The 5,586-nt window shown below is 36.3% G+C and overlaps 2 long non-coding RNA genes across 2 annotated transcripts; both read right to left on the reverse strand.

The window, feature by feature from the left end:
* Window positions 1-1,875: 1,875 nt before the first annotated feature.
* On the reverse strand, window positions 1,876-3,134 carry LOC138239144 (uncharacterized). Its single transcript, XR_011189565.1, has 4 exons — window positions 3,086-3,134; window positions 2,578-2,674; window positions 2,189-2,348; window positions 1,876-2,077 (listed from the first exon to the last, which is right to left on the reverse strand). It is a non-coding gene; the product is annotated as an uncharacterized lncRNA (long non-coding RNA).
* A 1,226-nt stretch (window positions 3,135-4,360) lies between these two features.
* On the reverse strand, window positions 4,361-5,163 carry LOC138239145 (uncharacterized). The gene is made up of 3 exons (XR_011189566.1): window positions 5,136-5,163; window positions 4,785-4,832; window positions 4,361-4,505 (listed from the first exon to the last, which is right to left on the reverse strand). It is a non-coding gene; the product is annotated as an uncharacterized lncRNA (long non-coding RNA).
* Between the last annotated feature and the right edge of the window lie 423 nt (window positions 5,164-5,586).

Here is a 5,586-nt window from a genome sequence, read left to right on the forward strand (position 1 = left end):
TTCCCCCTATATTCCCGGACAGAATCAAATTTAATATTAGCATAATTTATTACAGTGCTAAGTTTAATATGATTTATTACTAATAGTTTATGCTAAAACCTAACTTTCTTAACGCGAGAAGTACTAATGTAAGTACCTACTGTACTGTACTTAAGTACTACCATAAGAAGTACTGCTGTATGCAACAAAAAAAAAAGGAGTGGTGAAACAGCCCTACTCATACAGTGTCAGTATCAACAGACATTGTATCAGTATCAGTTCTTGCTTTGTACTGGGTTAAGCAGTTTTCCAAACATAGTCTTTCAGCGAATGCAATACCATCTCTATTGGATTTAAATCTTGAGATTCGGCTGGAGTTTTCATCCAGTTCACTCGTTCTTCTATAAGCCTCGCCCTTGCTGCTTTGTGTTTCGGATCGTTGTCTTGAAAGAGACGGTGCCTTGATCCAATGTGCTCCCTGATATATGGGGCGGCATGCTGTGTGACCACGACTTCCTCGAAGAATTCACGACCCATAATCCCGTCGAAATAAAATTGTTTTTCAAGCAATGTAATGCAAGGTGCTTTCTAACGTTGGGCAATGTGTTTTTTCTCGAAATTTTGTTTCGAGAGACTAGATAAGTTATTCAAGTGTTTATGATATGTCGCTGTTGTGAATGTCTGTGGAGTGTATCTTATTAGGCTGTCCTGACTGGTGGAGCTCATCCAGCTCTGTCTGGATATCTTGGTCAAATATTCGGCTAGTGTGTACTGTCTGTTTAGGGTTCTGTAGCATTCCACAGGGCTGGGCAGCTTGTTCCACCCTCCCACCCCTCTCTGTGTACAGTAGAGCCTCCTGTCATGGCTGGTAGAGCTCATCCAGCTGTGTCTGGCTAATATTAAAGCCAGTACTTTAATATTGTTTTATGTGTCTTTATCAATAGTGGGTAGTGGCCTAATTCGGTCCTGCACCCGTTGTTAGGTGTTTTTTAGTTGTTGTTAGGGCTTCTACCAAATATTAACACGTACTCTTCCTGAAACTTACCTTAGCTGATTCTTAGGCTAAACCAGACAGACTTCTCAAATTCTCAAATATTATCAAATCTTGTTGGTGCAGAGGTGGTGGAGCCCTATACCAACAGACTCACAGCTGAAATTGCTGTGAAAAGGGCTTCTACCAAATATTAACACGTGGGTGAAAATGTATACAATTCTAATATTTCCTTTTTTCCCATTGAAAGTATAACATATGTGGTGTGAGAAAGAGGTCCTCATTTAAGTGCATGAAACTCAGGCACTGGCGCAACAAACTGAACAAAGTTCAAGGGGGTATACGCTTTCTGTAGACACTTTATTTCCTCTTTTTCCATTATACATGAGCCTCTTTCTCCACCTTTTAAGCCATTGAAACCTAGTTGCCTTGTTACAAGGTCTAATATTACAGTAGGTGTGGTTTCCGTCTCCTAATTTCTGAGAATGATCAAATTGGGGAATAAGTTGTAGGGAATACCACTCTTGCACTTCTAAGAAACGACTATCTCAAATGAAACTCGCTATAGAAAGACATCTTGTTGAAAAATTCTTTATTTTTTGTCATTTCTAAAGAAAAAACATTCATCAAGTCCTTCACAAATGTTTTATTTGTGACTTTCTCTGTTGTTCCCTTTCACACTCAACTGAACTATGTGTTATGTCTTGTAAACGTAATCAAACATTTCACTTAGGTGTGTGGGTTAACACAAACCCATATTGTATGAAACATTCAGTTTTACATTCAGGTTTTTTCTAACAATTGCATCCATGCTAGGACTACAGTAAACAACACGTTTTACTAAAGTAAATGAAATTGTTCATTAAACAAGACACATTGTTTTAAATGTATGCAATACGACGACACTAAAAACAACACTGAAACTTTTCATTGAAATACTGTACGAGATTGTGCATATTCAATGGATTTCTCCTGGTGCTTTTTTTCATCAGTCTTTTCATATTCTTGTTCTCTACTCAGGTGTCTCCTGTTCCTTTGGTGATGTCTGCTGTACACACATGGCATCATACACTTGAGCAAAGTGTGATACCACCGTTTGTTCTTCTCCTAAAATAAAGATGAATATTGACAAAAGTCAGAAGCACTCTTTTCTTTGACAGACGAACAAAACAATGCAAGAATAACCATACTCTCTGTTCCTTACTCATTTCTACCTACCTGTTTGACCACTTTGTCTGCTTCAGTCAGGACAGGGTGCTGGTGCTGACTCTGAGCAATCTGAGAATCTCTCTGTGATCTTCTCCCCTACAGTGGCTACATTATACTCTGTTTGAAATCCAGGTATCGCCTCTGGTAAGTTCCTCGGTCCTTTTTGGGACTTGAAAGGGTAGAATCATTTTGTGACTACATTTCATTGTCATGTACTGATATGTTCTGGTTTGTGTTTGATTACTGTAGGTGTTCAAGTACTTTCTTTTTATTCTAGATTGGCAGTGTTTGATATGGTAGGAATTTGTCATATTCTCAACTTATTTTCTCTATGAGACTCTGAATGCTCTGTAAACATACTATTTTAGCAATTCTTAGAAATCTGAAAGCAGCTTTACCTGTATCATTTTTTGTCTTGGTAGTAGTATTGCAGCTCCAACATCAGCACTTAAATAATGGTTTGTGATGTTACTTGTCCTTGGAGTTAGTATACTCCTGAGAAGTCAAGAGAAATCTTAAGTAAGCATTAATTGTGGTTCACTTTTGAAATCAAAGTACGTGTCAAGTACTTTGAAGGCATTTGTTGATACTTTTAAGCACTTTCGTTGATTATTATTTTCCTTCCATTAGTTATTACAAGTCCAACATTCTCTACATGATCTCACTCCATATTCAGAATGTGGGAATACAGTTGTTTTAAGGAAATGCCACTGAATAGATAGTAGCCGCACTCTACAAAGATGAATTTACTAATTAATCAGTCAGGGACACAGCTTATACTTCAGTAGTCTTAGATCATGTAATGATGATTATTGTATTTTATAACTAGCAAAATCCCCATATCCTGTTCATTGCCCCTTTTTCAGTCATGTGGATTGACTTATGCCTGAAGTGGTTAATTCTCACCTTGACATCTCATAGAACAACTGAATCTCTACCAAGGGTGAATGTGTCCTTCCTCTTAATGTCTAAAAGAAAAGGTTAAAATTCATTGAAGCAAAATGCAACAACCCAAAATGTTGGGGAGGTCGTTTCCACAGTTATTTCATATGACAGTGCTTGGAGTGAAACTACATGACCATGGTGAAGAAGTAAAAACACTTTACCTTGTTCCTCCTGACTGATGTCCTTATGCGTGTTTTGCACAGTTGACCGTTTTTTGTCTTGTCGTCTGTGTAGGCAACAGCCCTCTTCCCTGGGATAGAACTAGATGATATTTAGACACGTTAATTTGACTTCTCCATTGCTCACATTGATGTGGATATGATTATAATGCTCTGTTTTGTGGGCTTCCCAAGAAAACAATAAATCCCTTACTACTTGTTCGAAATGCAGTAGCACAGATCCTAACAAATACAAGAAAGAGAATATCATTCCTGTTTTGAAAAAACTTCACTGGTCACCTGTATTATCTAGGATAAATTTGAAAGTTCTTTTACTTGTTTTTAAAGCTTTAAGCGACCTAGCACGTCTGTACCTTACTGAATGTCTGTCTTCATATGTTCCTATACGTGACCTGAGATCTGCACATACTGGCCTACTGCAAATACCACATGTGAAATGCAGAAAGAGTGGAGAGGCTGCTTTTTGTTTTTATGCTTTTAAATTATGAAACTCACTTCCACTTTTTATTAGGCAGTCAAGCTCGGTACATTGTTTTAAAAAACATTTGAAAATGTTGCTTTTAGTTAAAGTGGTTCTTTGTTCTTTCTATTTCTGTTTCTTTTTTCAGTTCTCTTTAATTGTTCTTATTTTATTACAACTTTCCTAATTTGTATTTATTTAATTGACATGTATGTTGCTTTACTGTATTGCTGTATTTTCCTTGACAACTGAAAGTATATCTCTCAATTTTAATATTTTATTTTTACGCTTGGTTTTTAAAGCACCAAAGCACTATTTGTATGAAAGGTGCTCTATAAATAAAGTTTATTATTATTCTTTTTAATATTATTATTATACTTTTTTTACTTTTTTGGTTAGGACAAAGATTCTAGTGGAGGTGGCCTCTTTTACCCCGTTCCAAAAAATTGGAAAACTACCTTCAGAATACACTGACAATGACCATCTACTGTCTCCTCTAACTGTGTATTGTCATCATGCATATCTTGTGTATTATTTATTGTAGTTGGTTTTGTCATTCTGTAAAGAAGCCACCTTTCAAGGCACTATATCAAATAATGTTTGTTATTATTATTTACATTTTTCATCGTAAAATCTGGCGAAGAGTCTTAAGAGAATATCAAAGAACACGTTGCTCTTACCTTTCGGTTCCAAGAAATGCCCTCAGCTCGGAATGCAGAGATTGACCTCTCTGTCTCAAATTCTGAGAAACATAGACATGATTGAAAAATGACCATTTCCTAAGATTCACATAACATCACCAGTCAACATTTGCCACTTGACATCAATAGAAACCATAGAGTACATGACATTTCCAATCAGTTTTCTTTCAAGGTACAATAGCAATCGCCTTGCCAGAAGAGTTATACTGCGGTAGATAAATATTACAAATGTCAGATACACGCAGAGTTGTTTGGATTACTATGAAAAGATTGGCATTGGATTCTTGGAGTGACAGAGCTAAAGAGAAAAAAATACTTACCTTTATCTCTGCAGACAGGATCGCAAGGGATTCCCTTATACTGGGTTCCTATATAACAAATAATACATTATTCAAAAAACATGATATTTCTCTGTCCATTGGCAGCATGATTGTTTATCATTACAGTTTTAGTTAGCTTTAATTTTGTAAACCCCAAGTAAACACAGTTTGTGCCTTTCTCTGAACTTTTTGGCATTTCAATTCAGTTGTTTGTATGCTTATTTTACAGTTGCTAGGTTGATGAAGTTCCTGAACTGTGCAGTATTTCTTTTGGGTTTGGTGCGAATCATATTCTAGCGGTTGGGGGAAAAAAGCACAGGTGCCATCCCACCATTAAACCCTGAGACTTACCTTAGCCGATTCTTCAACTAAACCAGACATGTTAACTAAGTGTTACAGTATGTTTCAAAGTGTGTATTTTAGCAAACACATCTGAAGTTCTTTTGTCTCCTTGGAGACACCTGGAACTGGTGTGATGCAGGTTCTATGACATCATTCGTTCTAAATGTAAATGCAGGTATTGGCACAACATAGTAAATTGATGTAAAGTTATGGATCCATTTATGATTTTCACTCAGTTTGAATAAGTTGTAGGGAATACCACTCTTGCACTTCTAAGAAAAGACTATCTCAAATGAAACTCGCTATAGAAAGACATCTTGTTGAAAAATTCTTTATTTTTTGTAATTTCTAAAGAAAAAACATTCATCATGTCCTTCACAAAGTGTGATACCACCGTTTGTTCTTCTCCTAAAATAAAGATGAACATTGACAAAAGTCAGAAGCACTCTTTTCTTTGACA

This window comes from Lepisosteus oculatus, chromosome 5 (genome assembly GCF_040954835.1).
Source record: "Lepisosteus oculatus isolate fLepOcu1 chromosome 5, fLepOcu1.hap2, whole genome shotgun sequence".
NCBI lineage: Eukaryota > Metazoa > Chordata > Actinopteri > Semionotiformes > Lepisosteidae > Lepisosteus > Lepisosteus oculatus.